Source organism: Ambystoma mexicanum, chromosome 2q (assembly GCF_040938575.1).
Source record: "Ambystoma mexicanum isolate Mex_15411 chromosome 2q, UKY_AmexF1_1, whole genome shotgun sequence".
Lineage (NCBI taxonomy): Eukaryota > Metazoa > Chordata > Amphibia > Caudata > Ambystomatidae > Ambystoma > Ambystoma mexicanum.
This window is the reverse complement of record NC_090924.1, coordinates 77,689,530-77,709,034: the sequence shown is the minus strand read 5'-3', so window position 1 is coordinate 77,709,034 and position 19,505 is coordinate 77,689,530. Positions and strand designations below refer to the sequence as shown.

At 47.2% G+C, this 19,505-nt stretch overlaps 1 protein-coding gene across 3 annotated transcripts in view; it reads left to right on the top strand.

Moving 5' to 3' along the window:
• LOC138569160 (serine/threonine-protein kinase SBK1-like) overlaps positions 1–19,505 on the top strand; it is an 849,071-nt gene that overhangs the window by 754,268 nt on the left and 75,298 nt on the right. The gene's annotated exons all lie outside the window — the stretch shown is intronic.

The window sequence follows — 19,505 nt, the reverse complement described above, 5'->3', positions numbered from 1 at the left end:
TGAGCCCTTGAGCTCAGGCATGATCACCCACACCACCGAGGAACTCACCTTGTCGATACAACAGCACACAGAAAGAATTATATTTGACATCATCAGAGCCGCGCACTTCCCCATCATTCTGGGAATCTGCTGGCTATGCAAGCACAACCCCAGCATTGACTGGTCTAAAAATCTATTGAATTTTCAATCTTCATTCTGTAGAGCTGAGTGTTTACCCGAGCCAAGATTCGAAACTGTCAAGACATCTAATAGTTGTGAGACCAAGTCTGTCCATTGCTTGCCCCATTACCTAAGGGAGTTCTCAGAGGTTGTGACAGAAAAGATACCTATTGAACTACCTCCACACCGGCCTGAGGACTGTTGCATCGAACTAACTCCGGGAGCTTTAGTACCATTCGGCAGAATGTTTCCTCTGTTACTGGAGGAAAAGCAATTTCTCAGAGGTTATCTGGACAGTAACATGGCTAATGGGCTGATCCGACCTTCAAAGTCTCCTGCTGGAGCTTCCTTGTTTTTCGTTTCCAAAAAAGATTTGAAGGGCCTAAGACCTTGCATTGATTATCGAGGCTTAAATAAAGTCACTGTTAAGGATCGTTATCCGATGCCTTTGATAACTGAGATCTTACAAGCCGTCCACGGTGCAACAACGTTTACCAAGCTTGATTTAAGGAACGCCTACCACCTTCTCCGAGTACAGAAAGGAGATGAATGGAAGACTGCCTTCCGGACTCCGTTCGGGCTCTTTGAGTATCAGGTCATGCCATTTGGGTTGGTTAATGCCCCTTCTATTTTTCAACGGTTTATGGACAGACTGTTCTCCGATTTGTTGTGCCAAACAACTCTAGTGTATCTTGACGATATTCTAGTATTTTCCAACAATGCCAAAGAACACGAGGAACATGTCAAGGAAGTTTTCCGTAGGCTTAAGAACAATCACTTATCAGTCAAACTTGCTAAATGTGTGTTCTCCGCTTCATCCATACCTTATCTGGGTTATATCTTGTCCAGTCAGGGTATCTCAATGGACCCCCACAAGGTGTCATCCATCCTAGAATGGCGTTCACCCTCTTCAGTGAAAGAAATTCAAAGATTCCTGGGTCTGGTAAACTTCTATCGTAGGTTCATTCCCAATTTCTCCCAGAAGATCCTGCCCATCACTACTCTCCTCAAGAAATCTTCTGAGCCGTTCAGATGGTCGGCTGAGGATAGCTTTGGGGATCTTAAGAACGCCTTTTGTGCTGCACCCATACTACTACAGCCTGACCAGGAGCTGCCCTTCATCCTGGAGATCGACGCCTCTGCTGCTGCCATAGGAGCTGTCCTTCTCCAAGAGGTTCGGGGAGTAGAGCATCCTGTCGCCTACTTCTCGAAGACACTTAACGCCAGTCAAAGAAACTACTCTGTCGTTGACCGAGAATTACTAGCAATGAAATCGGCTTGTGTGGAATGGCGGCATCTCCTTCAGGGAGGCAGGTATCCATTTACAATCCGGACTGATCACAAGAACCTGCAAGTCCTGAGGCAATTCGAGTGCTACAACACCCGACAGGCCCGATGGGCTCACTTCTTTGCCCAATTCGATTTTCACATCACTTATATCCCAGGAAAGATGAATGTGTTGGCTGACTCCCTTTCACGGCGTTGTGATTACCTACCCGATTCCGAGTCTCCTCGTGAACACATGTTTCCCCGACCCAGATGTATCGGAATGGTTTCGACGTTCCTCAGTCAGGTAAAAAATGAATCGGGAGGGCGCTTTGAAGTAGAGAGACATCCCAAAGGCTTGGCGTACGAAATTAGAGATGGTCTTTATCTGGTCAAGGGTAGACTCTACCTACCCACGCCTGCCTTTCGCAAGATGGCCTTGAACTGGTGTCACGACACAAAACTTGCTGGTCATCGGGGCGGTACAGGCACCCTGGAATTCCTTCGTCGTCACTTCTACTGGCCTAGAATGTGGGAGGACGTGGATCGTTATGTTCAATCCTGTATCATCTGCCTCCAAAGTAAATCCCCGCGTCAACGACCTATTGGATTACTCGAACCATGTGCTGTGCCTGACGGCCCCTGGAGCTCAATCTCTACTGATTTCATTGTGGATCTCCCCATCTCACAGGGGTGCACATGTATAATGGTGGTGGTTGATTCATTTACTAAAACGGCTCACTTTTCCCCTTTGCCCGGAGTTCCCACTGCAGCCAACATGGCCGAAGTATTTCTCCAAGACATCTTTAGACTGCACGGTATGCCCTCTAAGATCATCTCTGACAGGGGAAGTCAGTACACCTCTCATTTTTGGAAGGCTCTCTGTGAGCGGCTGGGGATTGAAAGAGCTCTCACGTCGGGGTTTCGCCCCCAGTCTAATGGACAGACTGAACGGCTAAATGGAACTCTAGAACAATACTTAAGGTGTTTTACTAATTCCCAACAAGACAACTGGCACTCGTTATTGGCTCTGGCCGAATTCTCCTACAACAATTCCGTGCACTCAGCTCTAGGGGTTAGTCCATTTTTCTGTAATTATGGCTACCATCCCCGGTCTATTCTTCCTGTCTCCTGTCTTTCTACTAATATACCATCTGTAGATTCCTCACTCACCCGCCTTAGAGAGATACACAAGAAGGCTAGGGAAAGCCTTCAGGCAGCGCAGGAACGCTATAGGTCCCAAGCCAACAGACATCGTCAACCCGTACCAGGTTGGGAGGTTGGTTCCAGAGTAATGCTTTCTACGAGATACTTACCTCGTTGGGCCCATCCATCCAAGCTATCCCTGAAGTTTTTAGGGCCTTATAAGATTGTACAAAGGATCAACCCTGTGGCTTTCCGTCTTAAACTCCCTGCCAGCCTGAACAGAGTTCATCCTGTCTTCCATGCGTCTCAGCGTAAGCCCTTTCATGTTGATACCTGGATGCGTCAAGCTGAGAGAGTTACTGTTCCTCAGGATTCCACTCCGGAAGAATACGAGGTAGCTCAAATATGCGACTCCAGGTATCGTAGAGGCAAACTAGAATACCTTGTACGATGGAAAGGCTTCCCCTCCTCTGAGAATTCCTGGGAACCCATCTCCCATATTTCTGCCCCTACACTGTTGCGCAAGTTCCACTTTTACCATCCAGGCAAACCAGGGGGAGGGTCCCTTGGGAGGGGGCATACTGTCCTGCTGCGCGGCACTTGGCACCTGTGGAACCGCTGGCGGCGCCGACATTATTCTGCCGTGCACCCTGGTAGCCTGTCACGCCCACCTGCAGCTCCGCCCGTGCGTATGCGCGCTTACGCGGCCCGGAGTATAAATACAGCTCCTTCCGGGTTGTGTACGCGTTGCAACGCTTCCGGTTTTCTCCGTTAGTGCTGTCTGCCTTTTTGCCTGCTCTTCCCTCGCTCGCACTCGCTGCTGTAGTACCCGATCTCTATCGGGTCCTTGTCCTCTTCCCCTTGTCTTGCCTGCTGCCCCTTTTTTCCTTCTACTATTTTCCCTTCCTCTCTCCTCGCCACCCTCCTTCTCCCGTCCCTTCTCTGTTTCCGTCCTTCCTCCTTATTTTTCCCCTTCCTGTTTTTTTTCTCCTCCTGCCTGCCTCCTTGTGTACCAGACCTAGGCCTGTTTTCTTGGATTGCTGATTCTTCTGATTCGGATACCTTCTTCTGTGATCTCCCGTGTACCAGATCCCGGCCTGTTTAAGGACTGCCTATTCATTTGTGCTTCACCTATGGACTTGGTTCTCCTTGTGAGATTCTGTACTACTTACTGTCTACTTTCCTCCGGAGCCACATCCTTTCTACCACAGAGTTCAGCTTCAGCCGACTGCATTCTCCCAGCATTCCAGCTCATTCCTTAGGAGAGTCACGCAGGTCGCTTAGGGGTTTTTTGTGCCTTTTGGCTTTTTCCCCTTCCCGGCGTTCCCGGGAGGAGGCACCGGAAACCCTTTTTGGGTGACACGGTGGCTTCCTTCAGTGGGCGCCCCTACCTACATATAAAAAAAGGAGCGACCATGAAGTAAAGGAAAGAAGGGTACAGGAAGAAGAGACGAAGGTGAGGAGTTAGGGGAGGGTGGTGAATCGGATTCCACGTTCTTTGGCGAGGATATCACCGATCCTGGTGACACTGATTCACAGAACACTTTCCTATGGGATTGCGCCATTTTAAAACACTTCTGTGAATCAGGCCCTTCGAGTGAAATGCCCAGTGCTGGCGATTGAGCCGGATCTCGCCAGAACCCAGATCCGGCACCAGATGTGTAGCTGGAACTCGGGATCCGGCCAGAGCCAGCGCTGGGGAAAAAAAAAAGGAAGCGCCCGTGAGCAAACTATAACTTCCTCTGGTGACCCTGTGCAAGGGGTCACAAGAGGGAGTTACAGTCCTCAGTCACAACCCGGTTCATTTATTTATTTATGCAATGTTTGTCGGATACATGGACCCAGATTATTTATTCATTTCTGTAATGTTTGTAAAATACCTGTATCCGACAAACATTGCATAAATAAATAAATATGCAGGTATCCGACAAACATTGCATGAATTAATAAATACCCCTATTAACATTGAAACTATCACACATGATGCAGCCACCCAACTGCTTTCAGAGGGGAGCTGCAGGAGTTGTGCCGGGTGTGGTTCAAGTAAAAGAAAACTTTGCTTATAGCAACAAAATTCACCCTGTTTGAATAGTACCAAAGGGGAAGTTTAAAAATAAAATGGGGTGCAAACTGTGCATTTTAAAGAATATTTACTCAGCAACACTGGTCAAAACTATTTTTCCGCATAGTGAAGTAACTCATCACCAGTGCCATGGAAGTGGTTTATAGTGGAATTGATATATAGTTTAGAAAAGAAGCAGCATGAAAGTAATAGCGCTGTTTAAAACTATTATTTTTGACATTTCCTTTGATCGGAGGTCAACTGCTAACCACGCTTCCCTAAACCCTGCCTCCTCGGGCACCGTCCTCCCAAACCACTGCCCCCACCCGGCCCTTGTGGGATCCCCCACCAATTTCTTTCCATTTCCACCACTCCAAATGCCGGACTGGGCCATAAAATTGTCTCAGGCACCAACGAAAAAGTGGCCCACATTTGCAAATGGCTATTCATTCCTTTTGTGGCACTATTTGAATAATACCCAATGATTGAGCCTGAATTGTATACCTTTGGTTTCCCATTCTTGCTATGTTCCCCTTAGCTGCAAACTGATTGGTTGTGAATGTGAAAGTGTACTTTTATTAAGATTTTATTTGAGGATGAATTGACTGTGTTTTCTTTAAATCATTTTTGTCCAATCTTTAATGTTGAAGAAAAGTGACTGTATTTTAAATTGTATCAAATTGCAGGAGTTTTCTGATGAAATGTGATGCAAATTGTGCATTTGAAAGAATATTTATTCAGCAACACTGGTCATTGCTATTAGCCGCAGAGTGAACTAACGCCTCAAACTGGCCCACAATGGCCAAAAAAGTGGCCCACTTTGACCAAAACAAGCGGGCCCACAAAAGCATTTTGTGTTTTTGGTTCAGCTATGGGCCTATTGCCCTATAGCCCGGTCTGAGCCAGCATGACGTGCTTCCTCCACAGCCCTGCATGGCTCACCACCACTACTTCCTAAATAGGAAGGTGAAAAACAGGACCGGTTCCAGGATTTGCTTGGCGATATGTGGCAAAAGATTTGTGCTGGCCCTTAATAGGCATATGTATTGACATTGGCACAAGTAACATCCCAGAAACTGCCATCACATGAAGTGGCATTAGTCTGTGTTATTCCAAGGCACCATGGGAAGGTGCATGACAAGACTTTACCATGGCTACGGCTAGAGACAAATAATTGATGGGCAATACATGCCTGGCCACACTATTGACCAATGGTCTTCAAACTGTGGGGCTGGCCCCCCTAGAGGTGCCCAAAGGATGGGCGGGGGTGTGTGAGGCCCTTCAAAAAGGGCAATAGAAAATATAAGCATATATGGCACCTGGGAGTCTGACAGTACTATTTTATTCAATGTTGGGCTCGACAACAATATCTTTACTTCGGGGGGCGGGGTGGGGCAGTGGCTATAGAAAGTTTGAATACCACTGCTATAGACTGATTAACCATGATTAAGACTTTTTCCAGGGAAAGGTAATACCGAGGTAGCCAACGTGCTACCTGCCAGATATATTATCTTTCCCCTCCCATGACCCCCAGAGTGCATATTCTGTGGTGAGGGACCATGGGAGCTCTTGGCCAAAACCAAATATTAGAACAGAACGCACACCTCAGTTTTTTACATTCGCTTCCGTGTTATATTGTCAAAGCACGAAGGTGTACTTACTTTAGTGGCCCACGCTGGATAGCTAAAAACGGTATGGCGTGATTATACCGAAAAAAACCCGGAATTAAATAATAACGAAAAAATACAGGAAAATAAATATATGTGTGTAAGGGGTTAAAAGTGTGCGGGGCGGTTCGCATTGTTGTTAAAAGCGTGGGTAAATAGGGGGATTGGGAACAGACCCCTAATTTTAAAAAAAGCAATATTTTTTCAGAATTATTTCATTTGTTTTTTTATTCGTTAAAATCACATGTAACCTAAAAACATATGTGACATGGGCCAACCGCTTTCTCAGTTGCTTCCATAGTTCATACTCTACCCCACAGCTGCGTCGTTCAGGATGACCGCTAAATCATTATTTTGGATTTTGTTTTATGTCGACCCGAACAAATTGGACTTCAAACTTTGACCCCATTCTCACAATAGCGTCTCAATGGTTGTGAATAAACCTTTCTTCCAGCCTTCTCGACAAACAGAATCTATATACTCTCCGCTGTTCCTTGGCTGAACAGGTTCCATGCCGGGAACCTGACATGACTTGCCGGCCGATGAACTTACACAAGGAATGCAAAGTCCAACCCGGCCAGTTTTGGGGCAAATAAAGCAGCCCCACGTGGGTGTGCATGCCATCATTTGCCCCCCATGCTCTACATGAGTTTGAGGGTCCTCTTTCTACCTTCTCCTTCCCTGGGGGATCTTTTTTTATCTTCTGGGGGTGCTAAGCCGACCTAAAGTTAAATTCCCTGCGCCCCATATGCCCTTTGAAATGTGAACTGCCCATCACACCACTACTACTTTGAGAACTTCCTTGTAAGTACTAGAAACTGCCCACACCGGTATGTGCCTGTTCACACGAGCATTATCTGATAAACATGATGCTTTGAACATTCTACACTGATATCACAGGCATGTAAACAAACCATCCCAAACTCAGCTCCCTCGCCCTCATTCCGCTTTCTTACTTGTGGAAATCTTTCATGTGCATTTAACTGGGTGTGGAACATTCTAAACTTCCTACTTCACGAGCTACTTCACGAGCCGGCTCGTGTTATTCTGTAATAATTTAGCACAAAATATAATCGGTTTCTCATTTTGCACTTCATGTCGCGACTCTAGTCTCAAAGCACAGTACTGGGACTGGCTCCTGTAACCCGCACTACTCAGTGCAGTCCTGTTTATAAGACCAGAGCATTGCCCTTGAGCTATCCCTCCCGATAATGCTACTGCGCACCTATTGGAAGCCATCCACAAATTGAACTGCTTGGTTGCCTTTGCGTGACCTGTTTTACAGTGTTTCTGGCAGATGTGCCCTCCTCACTAATATAAAATATACTACTAACGTTGGGTGTATTCACAAAGGAAAGCCTGCGTTACGAGCATTTTCATTGGTGTTGGTTGCTTCCCTTCACTTCCCCGCTCCTCCTTCACCATTTAGTACCGTGTGTAGTTTCCTACACAGCTGGTAATTGTGTGCTCTTTTTAAAAAAGAAAAAGGAAAGATACATACCTTTTGTAGCACGGCCCCTTGCTACACATAGCTGCTCTTCTGCAGGTCTGTTGTCCATGTTGATGACGTCACTGTCATCAACATGGAAAAAGGACTTTTCTGATAGAAGCACTGCCGGAGATGAGCCGCAACACGAAGGTAAGTTTCTTCCTTTAAAAAAAAATATATACCTTTAGCACCCGTGTAGCTAAACTACACGGGTGCTAATGGCGATACTAACCTCGGCAGCGGGCCGACCCTGTCAGTAACGGCACCGTCTCTTCGCTCGGGCCCTTAACTTGGGCAGCGGGCTCTTACCGACAGGACCAGCCCTTGTTGCTAGCGCTGCAGCAAACAAGCAAGTGGGCGTGAAAATGACTGCGACGATGGTGGGGAAGATGGCGGGCTGGGGAGCCGGCGCGATCAGGCAGCTTGGAATGTGGGCTAGATCAGGAGCATCAGCCACGCCTCTGACATCCTGATTGGCCGGCTCCCACCTACAGGGTGCTAATTAGAAATGTTATTTTCTGAAGTTCTGGGCAGCACATCGTGCCTCTTACAAACCAATGTTTTAGTTCTTGCCTCTGCAGCTGCATCATTTGAGGATGCAGTTTTTGTGTTTGTACTATTTACTTTTATATTTTTAGTATAAATATTTGAGGCATTAAAATAGCATATTTCATCTTTGACCATGCTTAATCCCTCCAACGATACTGCTCCTATGTCACTTTGATGTGTTACCGTAGTTATGCCAAGTTGTTTCTCCTAAATCGTGGACCTTTCATTTTTTTGGTGCCTTTCTGTACCTGCTCTCAGGTTAGACAACTGCACGTTGCAACTAGATCCCAGGTGTGCTCTCACCCTGAAGTCTGAGACATGTCATCATTGCCAAAGTCAAATCATGTTCAGCTGTTTAACGTCAAAAGCCTGCAGTACAAATTCCTTAGGAAAAAAGTATCCCACCATAAAATATTGTAAAGTGGCAATGGTTCTAGTAGCTGCCATATAATGTAATTCATAAATACTCACCTGTGATTTCCTTTCCCCAAAATGCCAGCATTTGCTCCTGTAAGGAAATACCTGTGATTTCTTTGCCCCAGAATGCCAGCATTTTCTCCTTTAAGGAAATACCTGTGATTTCTTTGCCCCAGAATGCCAGCATTTTCTCCTTTAAGGAAATACCTGTGATTTCTTTGCCCCAGAATGCCAGCATTTTCTCCTTTAAGGAAATACCTGTGATTTCTTTGCCCCAGAATGCCAGCATTTGTCCATGGATACACCTGTGATGGATTTGCCCCAACATGCTAGTGATTACCCGAGATTACCACCGCATAAGGACGTTTGTACAGGGTGATTGAGGTATACCAACTATGTGTGTCAAATCAAAAGACTGCACTGCACACATATATGGAATGGTTTTTGTAAGTAATGTATTACATGTATTTCTAATCAATTGCAATACAAGACTGCAATATATCCAGCACAGAAGGCAAAGCACTTTGGTTCTGTAGACATGAATTTACATTTTAATGTGGAGCGCAAAATCCATTACAAAGTTTAAATGCACTGCATGATCTAAATTGGGGACACGTTAGTTGATACAAACTAAAAGAGATATGTCATAAGCACATTTAAGAAGCTAGTGGGCACACAGTTTTGGACAGATTTACTACACGTGTATCCAGGAATGTCAGGTAGAGGGCTGGTTTATAAAAGCAGTTTGTGATTACAGAAATCAGCTTTGTGCTGCATGGCCGCATTTGGCTTGGAAATGGGGCGGAAGCTGGTGCTTGATATAAGCTCCATGCTGATTTTTGCTATGCACACACGTATGTCGTTTTCATTCAGAAAGGAACAATTTCCTTTAAATGTAAAAGGTTATGCTCTTCTGCTGTAAACTACATCTGGCAACAGCTCTCTATACTTAAATTAAACTTCCCACAACCAGCAAAAATCAGTAAAACTAGGTGCCCTGGATTTCATAAACTATGTGGGTAGAGTTTTTGCTCTTCAGTTAACAAGCCCAGCAGCCAGACAGTCAGAGGGCCACCTTTTGGAACATAAACACACCACATCTTTTCCAAGCTGCCTTAACCAAGACTTTGGCTGCACCCATTTCATTGCTGTGCCATTAGTACCTCCAACTTATATCTGTGCCCAATTCTGTTCACTGACACTTCCAGCCATCTACTAAAATTCTAACATGCCAATGCGTGCAAGGCTAGCTTCTCGTATAAAAACATACATGCAATGGCTTTTCTTCAACATGCCAGCATTTGCCCATGTACCACTATTCAGTCTATTATATTACGCATAGACATAGTAGAAAGACTAACGTTCACCATGGACATAGGAAAAGAACGGGGAACTGACGTCTTTCTACTATGTCTATGCTGAATGTAATAGTGTTCAAACCCTTCCTTGCACATGTCTTTCTGCCTCCAAAAGTATTTACTAGGCATATGGGCTTTATTCGATTATCCTTTGGCAAATTACAGCACATTCTGAGTTGGTCATATCTCCATCTGGAAGTGGACTGTGATTTGACAGAGTACTTAAATAATGCCCATACATCTAGTAAATACACTTGAATGCCGAAAAACATGTGCACATTATGATTTGCACAGTATTATATTAAGCACTAGCAAAAAGTTCCCGTTCTCCGAACGGGTTCTGTGGACAGACATGAAAACACTCTCATCAATTGTTGAAAATCATTGATCCTGTAAGTCGCTGTCCGATTCGCTTATCGCTTGATGTGCTTTTCCCTCTGAAGTAAACTGCACTGAGGATGGTCGTGTATGGCTGGCTGACATTCCCCGAAATAGACGTTGGAGGGAAGCTCGCGAGTTGGAGTGCCGCTGCTACTGTGCTCTCTCCCCCGCCTGTTGTCTCACCCTGGTGTGGTGAAGTTCATTGTGGTTCATTGCAGTGCAAACGTCCCAGAAATTGTGCAATCTAGGGTTGAGGACCGGTCCTTCTATGACCACATTGATGTTTCGCCGATTTCAGGCAACCGGCTCATGTATGAAGGTGATGAAGTCTGGGGAAAGGGGTGGGGTGTCCACATGTCATGTAGCCAGTAATGTCCAGAGGGTTCCAACAGGTAACTATGCAGAATTTGGTGCAGATTGGCAAACAGTGTGGAGTTGTATAAGGAACAATGGTTCATCAAGCCACACACCCACAAACAAATGTTGACTTTTGCGGAAATCCGTGGAACTGGGTGGGGTGTCCAAATGTCATGTAGCCAGTATTGTCTGGCGGCTCCTAACAGCTAACTATACAAATATTTGTGCAGATTGTTGAAACAGTGTGGAATTGTATAAGGAACAATGCTTCGCAAAGCCACAAAGCCAGCCACAAACCCACACATTTTCACTTTTATAAATATAGATAGACATAGTAAAAAAGAATTCTGTTCACTTTAAGGAACTTACGTCTTTTTACTATACCTTCTGCATAAAATAGCGTGCAAAATCTAACGTTTACGGGAAACTCAGACCCTCGCATCCCGAATCCCCTTTACTGACATCTGCATGCCTGTCCAGGGCCCCCAGCTGCTTCTACCTCTATCTCCCCAGCCAGTATACTGACTCCTCACAAATTAGATCCCTCTGCCAGTATGGTGGAATAGGTTTAATCCAATTGCTGGATGGTTTTCCACATTTGCGGGTGAAAAGACTGCGGTTTACAATGATAAACAAATTTACTTTTGGCTCCTTAAAATCATAATAAGACATTCATCATATACACTGTTCATCACTCAGCCTCAAACATATTAAATGCAGACTAAATTAGGGAACAACTTTTCATGCATTCTCTTAAATGTAGTTGGTATTTGTTTAAACATTTCACAATAAATCGGATTGTAACTCAAACAATTTGGGTTTGCAACTCTGTCTTGGATCCATTGCCAGGACATGCACTGCTTGTCTAGACTCTTTGTCTGCTGTATCTCTCACCTTGACTGTTTTGTGTGCGCCCTGAGGTCTACGGGCCAGCTGGCGCGTAACGCACATTAAAACAAATAAATAAATAAATACACTGAAGTGGAAAGTAGCTCCCCGCCATCAGGGTTTGAAATTCAGACACAAGATTATGCCGAAAGGACAATATTAGGACACCCTCTAGCATAGGCAAATACTCTCTGAACCGACGAAGCTTCAATGCCTGGAGGCTTTGAAATACACGTTTCCCAACTGACAGATGCCCACCCCGATTGCCACTGATTACTGCAGAGCGCTGCTGGAAGTAAAACGTTTTTGTTAAAGCAAGCTTTCCCCTTCTTTTCCTAAGAGGATAGACTCTTCCAATTTTTTTTTAGCAACCACTAAGACAGTAGATTTCTCAGGTTGCAGCAGGATGTCCTTGAGTGGTGAGCATGGCACCACGGGGCGCCTGTTATTTTAGTGTGGCGAGCTGTTTCTTGTATGTTTACACAGATCGCTGGAGCGGGCATGTAGGCCCCTTCCTTCTTCTTGCCAGCATGGGCATTTCTCACTTGCAGGGTACCGCCACAGCTTCTTGGCAGGAATGTAAAGACCCAGAGCTATCTTACACGTTTAAGAATCTGCATTGTCAACAGGGACTGATGCATCTGGCACTATCTTTCTAAAGAGTTGGCCTCTTGTGCTCTGCTGTCCTTTTGGACTTAGGGTGGCAGGGAGTGGCTTCCTTTCTGTCAATCTGATTTGTCTTCTGGAAATCGGGACAGAATATGTGAAGAAGGCTTGTGTCATCTGGCACTCTTTCCCTCCCATGGAGCAAGACACACAAGTCGTTGGTGTAGTTGTAGATGTATTGTCGAGTGTGGAGTCGTCATTTGCATTGCAGGGTTTTCGGTATGAATGTTGCTATTAGGTGTTGATCAGGGTAACTGATGGACTGAACAGATTACGTTGCCCGATTATTCGAGTACGTCCCTTGCTCTTTGTTGGTGAAATCTGAGACTTGCATTTAGTGTGTGGAAGTTGAGCCCATGCGTGTGTCACTGGAGGAATCTTCTTCAGGGCTCCACACAGGTGTATAGGTGATTAACCAGATCTCGTTGCATATGGTGGCCTTTTTATCAAAGCTATACAGGTGAATGTCTGATTTCGGGCTCACTTTCTAACGTGCGCAGAATCAGGTAGGGGTTACCCCTAATTACAGCGCTGGCAGGTGTGAATCTGATTATTCATAGTTAATGAGGGAAAGAAAAATGGTTTCTAGTGGTCGCTTGTGGCACACCAAGACAGGGAAGTCCTGAACATTAGGTTACTTGAAAGTGAGCAAAGTATGTTTTAAGGACATTCAAAATAATGACAAAGAGTGCTTAAAAAAGAAAAGGAAAAACCTTGGTCAAACAAGCTATATTAACAAGTGGTGTATTCACTCACTGTTGATAGGTTAAGACAAAACCAGTTTTATGGCACAAAAGGTGTACAATTCATGAAAGAAATCTTCAAAAAGAAATGTGCAATAAAAGTCAAGAAGGCCAATTAGTTCAAAAAATGAAGGAAGTCCAAACATACTTTCACAGAAAAGCTTGTCCATGCCTACACTTGTAGTAATGCATACATATCAACATAGGTAAACAGACAAACAGTAGAAAATGGAGTAATAATTAACTATTAAAAGCAACAGTCAAATAACTAAATCTAAATTATTGACAACAAAATTGGTGATCTATTTCATCTAACACAATTGATGTATTTAGGTCCTCCGACGATATGGGTCATAGTTTAGAGGACTAATATCTATTTATTCATGAATTGACTATCTAACATGGAACATGGATGCAAAGAAAAGACTATGGGAACAGAGAAGAGAATAAGCGGGAAAAACATTGTCGAACATGTAACATAAAAAGAACGTTTTTAAGCTTTCTGGACAGAGGGAAAAGATTCTTTTTTTTTGGATTGCAACAGGCAAGTGTCGTGTCTCCCAACATTCGCCACCATCGAGACTCACGTGACTTTCGTGTCCCTGCACACGAACGGCGGCGATCTCCTGCCAAACAAAGGAGACCCGTACGTTACGGCCCGAGGGATCTTCGCCCCTTCCTTCACTGGCACCTCCCATGGAGGTTTTCGCACGACCGGCGCTGCCGAATGGGCACACACAGAACCGCACGTCACGTGACAAGGCATCCACAACGGCCTTCGTCATCATCACGGGTCATGTGACACGGACTTTTCACGTTCCCCTCCCGTGATGTGAATCATGTGACCTTCCACACAAGTTAAAGGGAGCAGAGAAAAACGGAAGCACCGCTTCACAGCTGCTTCCTTCACGGACTGCTTTGGCGTTTTGGATATTTTGCTACCACGATTACTCGACCACGGAACTGTACACGGATTGCCTCCTCTCTGTCCCGGATATCACGCTGTTTGTCTGCCTTGCTGGAAACACCCCTGGATTGCCATTCTGTTGGGTTCCATTGTCTACTACTGGTTTCTTGACTCGGAATTGTTCACTGGACTGCCCCACGGATATCCTATTGAATACTGAATTTTTGGTTATTGACCCCGGAACTGCCTTTTGGACTGCTCACGGATTGTCCCACGTATTTGCCTCAGAGGTTTTCCCATCTCGAGTCCTGTCAGAGACACAACCTACCAGTGCCTGTTGTACCCCCACTACTCCTGCATACATCTCAGGCCACCCTCTCCTTCATTTTCGGGTAAGCCCATTTCTGCTATCCTATCATATGGCATTGTTGTTCATTCCCTGTGTTGATTAACCCTTCGTTGCCTTACAGTGGTCAGGGGGTCCTTTGGCGTTTCTGGTTCCTGATAAAACGACATTCTCCACCTGTGACTTCAAGCGCTGCACGGGCAGTGTTATTGTTTCCTGTCTGTGTGGTGCTTGGGGACGGAGGTAGTACTAATCTGCACGACCATCAAGAGCTAGACAGACTGTGAAGCCTTTTATTTTTTTTGGTCGTCCAGATTATGAATACCTCGGCCGAGGACCCTGTGACCGCTCTAATGCAGGCAGTCACGGCCCTTAGGTCAGACATGGCCGCAGCCACGACTGCCATTCACCATCGCCTTGACGCCCTACAGAGTGCTCGTCACCCTTTACCCGAGGACACTGACTTTGGGGACACCCCAGCCCATGATCCTCCATCTTCCACTCCACCCACCGTCCCTACACCCTTGGTTCTCCCAACCCCGTTCCCACTTGCAGCCCCGGAAAGATACCAGGGTGACCCAAGGAAGTACCGAACCTTCATAAATCAGTGCAAGCTCCATTTTCTATGTCGACCCCAGGCGTTTTCGGACTCTATTACTAAGGCAGCTTTTCTCCTCTCTCATCTGTCGGGGGTAGCGGCCACCTGGGCGAATCCCTTATTGGAAAATGACCACCCGGCTCTTTATGATTTTGACCTCCTGATTAATGAGATGGCCAAGGTGTTCGACACTAGATACAAGGCACATTCCCGAGATCTGGAATTACTCGATCTTACACAGGGCAAACAAACACTCATCGAGTACATCGCTCGTTTCAACCAACTCTCTGCAGAGACCTCATGGCCGGAGAACAAAAAAGCTATCGTGTTCTACAGGGGCCTCTGCAGTGCAATGAAAGATGCTCTTTCTGTGGTTCCCTCTCTCCCGGCCGTTTTTTCGGACCTGGTGGACCTAGCCCTGCAGGTAGACGCTCGACGTTCAGAGCGGAGGGCAGAAGCCGGTTTTTCCATGCAATCACCTTCTTTGGGGGACACAAAACCCGAACCCATGCAGATAGGGGGAATACGTAGTCCTATAACCCAGGCCGAGCGAGAGCGCAGAAGGACAGATAATGCCTGTTTCTACTGCGGCATCAATGGGCACTACGTCAAGGAATGCCCCCGTCGCCCAAGAAACAAGAATCCGGGTTTTCCGAAAGCTCGCCCTTGAGACCGGGGGGACGGGCGAGCATTTCTTTGACCCCCACTGAGCCCTCATTCGGTCCCATTAGACCCATCATTGTCCAGGCTCTATTGAAACCCACCGGAAATTGCATTCACCCAGTGCATATAGTAATTGATTCAGGGGCCACGGGTTGTTTCATAGATATCACGCTGGCCCATCACCTCAACTTGCCTCTGATAACCAAGGAGTACCCAGAACCCGTGCAAGCGGTGGACGGGACCTCCCTTGCTTCTGGCCCGATCAAGCATCAAACCGCTCCTCTAGAAGTGGTGATCCAGGACACCCACAAGGAAACCATGTCCTTTGATCTCATCGCCACACCACAATTCGGGATCATTCTGGGTATACCATGGCTTAGACAACACAACCCGTTTATTAATTGGGGCACTGGACAAGTCTCATTTGAGTCCGAGGTCTGCCAACATTACTGCTTAACTGAACCCGAAACTATCTCCAACCCTGCTAGTGTTCTTGGGGCCTTGGCTGCTTTGCACATTGGTGGCGGGCACATGAACGATGGGAACCATCCAGTTGCAACACCACATACCGTTGGAGCCGTTCAGGCTGGAATTCCCAGCGAATACCATGACTTCCTGACTGTTTTTGACAAGGCCTCTGCAGAAGGCCTGCCACCCCATAGGCCATATGATTGCCCTATTGATTTATTTCCTGATGCCCCGATACCGAGAGGCAGGATTTATTCACTATCACAGTCGGAGGAACAGGCCCTAAAAGAGTACATACAACAAGCCCTGCGGGTAGGTCACATCCGACCCTCCAATTCACCGGCTGCCAGTCCCATTTTTTTTGTCCCGAAAAAAGAGGGTGACCTACGACCCTGTGTGGACTATAGGCGTTTAAACGCCATCACCGTGAAGAACCGTTATCCCATTCCCCTCATCTCCACGTTACTAGACAGGTTAACACATGCATCCATCTACACCAAACTGGACCTCCGGGGGGCATACAATCTGGTTCGCATGCGTCAGGGGGATGAGTGGAAGACTGCGTTTTGCACCCGACAAGGCCTTTTTGAATATACGGTAATGCCTTTTGGCTTATGTAATGCCCCAGCCACCTTCCAGCGCTTCGTCAACGAAGTGTTCAGTGACATCTTAGACGTTTACGTCGTGGTCTATCTAGATGACATTTTGATTTTCTCCCCTTCTCTGGAAGACCACATCGTCCACGTTAGGGAGGTTTTGGCTCGTCTACACAAAAACGCCTTGTTCGCCAAACCCGAAAAGTGCCTGTTTCACACTAAGGAGGTCGAATTCCTGGGGTTCCACCTAACGCCTGGGGGTCTATCTATGAACCAGTCAAAGGTTCGTGCCATCACGGATTGGCCTGCTCCAAAGACCCTCAAGCAGTTACAATCTTTTCTGGGTTTCGCTAATTTTTATCGGAGGTTCATAGCTGGTTTCTCCTCCATAGTGGCTCCCCTTACCGCTCTTACCAGTCCGCTGGTTCCGTTCTCTTGGACCCTGAAACATCAGCAGGCGTTTGAGGAGCTAAAAACCAGATTTGTAACAGCTCCCGTGCTCCAACACCCAGACCCTGAACTCCCATTCATCGTGGAGGCGGATGCTTCCTCTTTTGCTTTGGGTGCAGTTCTTTCCCAGCCCTGTCCAGCCACTGGTCGTCTGCATCCCGTGGCTTTTCACTCACAGAAACTCACCTCAGCCGAGTTGCATTATACTGTCACTGAGAAGGAATTACTGGCCATCAAGGACGCACTACAAACCTGGCGCACCACCTCCTTGGGGCCCGACACCAGACCACGATTTATTCCGACCACAAGAACCTGCAGGACCTGGCTACCCTTAAGTGCATTAATAGCCGACAGGTGCGTTGGCACCTGTTTTTCGCTGCTTATGATTTTGTAATTAGGCATAGACCGGGTGCTGTCCATGGGAAATCTGATGCACTGTCACGTTCCCCTGGGGGCGGTCTCTTCCGTCCTTTCCTGCCACGTTGCTGGAGGGGGGTCATGTCATTTGTGTCTGTACACCGTCCTTGTCCATGCAGTCCACCATCCGTCATTGGGTCTCCCAACATCCACACGCACTGGCGGAATGGGATCTGGTTCTTCAGGAGGGGTTACCTTTTATTCAAGACAAGCTCTTTCTTCCCACTACTGACACACGCAACCAGGCACTAGAATGGTCACACGATGCCGCCATTAATGGCCACCCGGGGCAACGTCGCACTCTGGAACTGCTAAAACGCTGGTGCTGGTGGCCATCAATGAAACGCGACGTGGAGAACTACGTAAACACGTGCTCGGTGTGTGCACAGGGCAAATCACGCAGGGGTCGCCCACTGGGATTACTCCAACCATTACCGATTCCCCCTAGACCCTGGCACACTGTCTCGATGGACCTCATCACGGACCTACCACGCAGACAAGGTTTCGACACTATCTGGGTAGTGGTAGACTCCTATACCAAGATGGCACGCTTTGTACCTTGTACGGGGATACCCTCCGCTCCTACACTGGCCCAGTTGTTTTTTAAATCTGTTTTTTGTCTCTTCGGTCTGCCACAGATCATAATATCAGATCGTGGTACACAGTTTACATCCCGTTTCTGGATAGCCTTGACAAAGCTACTCGGCATTGATGCCCGCTTTTCTTCGGCCTATCACCCGCAAACAGATGGGCAGACTGAGAGGGTGAACCAAGCCCTCGAACAGTACTTACGCTGTTTAACCCTCCAGTACCAAGACACGTGGCTTAATCTACTACACCTGGCGGAATTCGCCTATAACAACTCCCTGCATTCCTCCACTGGCTTTTCTCCCTTTTATTCCATGTACGGTCAGCATCCCCGCACCCTTCCATTCCCTGATTTCGCTTCATCCACTACTCTTGCTGCCAATACCTGTGCCCGTGATCTAGTCTCGGTCCATGCGCAAACCCTAGTCCACTTGCGCGAAGCCCAGGTCTCCATGAAGACCGCAGCTGACAAAAAACGGGTGGCGGCTCCCAAGTATCGGGTGGGGGATCGAGTATGGTTGTCCTCCCGCCACCTACACATCCCTGGCTGTCGCAATTTGCTTCCCCGGTTTGTGGGTCCCTACCATATTGCTAAAATCCTGAACCCTGTGGCTCTACGATTGTCTGTTCCTGCCACCTGGCGTATCCATCCGGTTTTTCACACCTCCTTGCTCAAACCTTGTTTAGGTCCTACCCGTCTCACTGCCCCTCCTGCCCCTGTCTCCTTGTCCTCTCCTGATGTCTTTGAGGTCAGTGCTATTTTGGGTTCCCGCCTTATTCGGGGTCGCTTGCACTATCTCGTGGACTGGTTGGGTTACGGCCCTGAGGAACGCTGTTGGGTGCCCTCCGGGGATGTCCGGGCCCCCCGGTTGGTTGGCCAGTTCCATCGTGATCATCCATCCAGCCCACGGGGTCGTGGGCCTTTAGGGGGGGGCTCTGTCGTGTCTCCCAACATTCGCCACCATCGAGACTCACGTGACTTTCGTGTCCCTGCACACGAACGGCGGCGATCTCCTGCCAAACAAAGGAGACCCGTACGTTACGGCCCGAGGGATCTTCGCCCCTTCCTTCACTGGCACCTCCCATGGAGGTTTTCGCACGACTGGCGCTGCCGATTGGGCACACACAGAACCGCACGTCACGTGACAAGGCAGCCACAACGGCCTTCGTCATCATCACGGGTCATGTGACACGGACTTTTCACGTTCCCCTCCCGTGATGTGAATCATGTGACCTTCCACACAAGTTAAAGGGAGCAGAGAAAAACGGAAGCACCGCTTCACAGCTGCTTCCTTCACGGACTGCTTTGGCGTTTTGGATATTT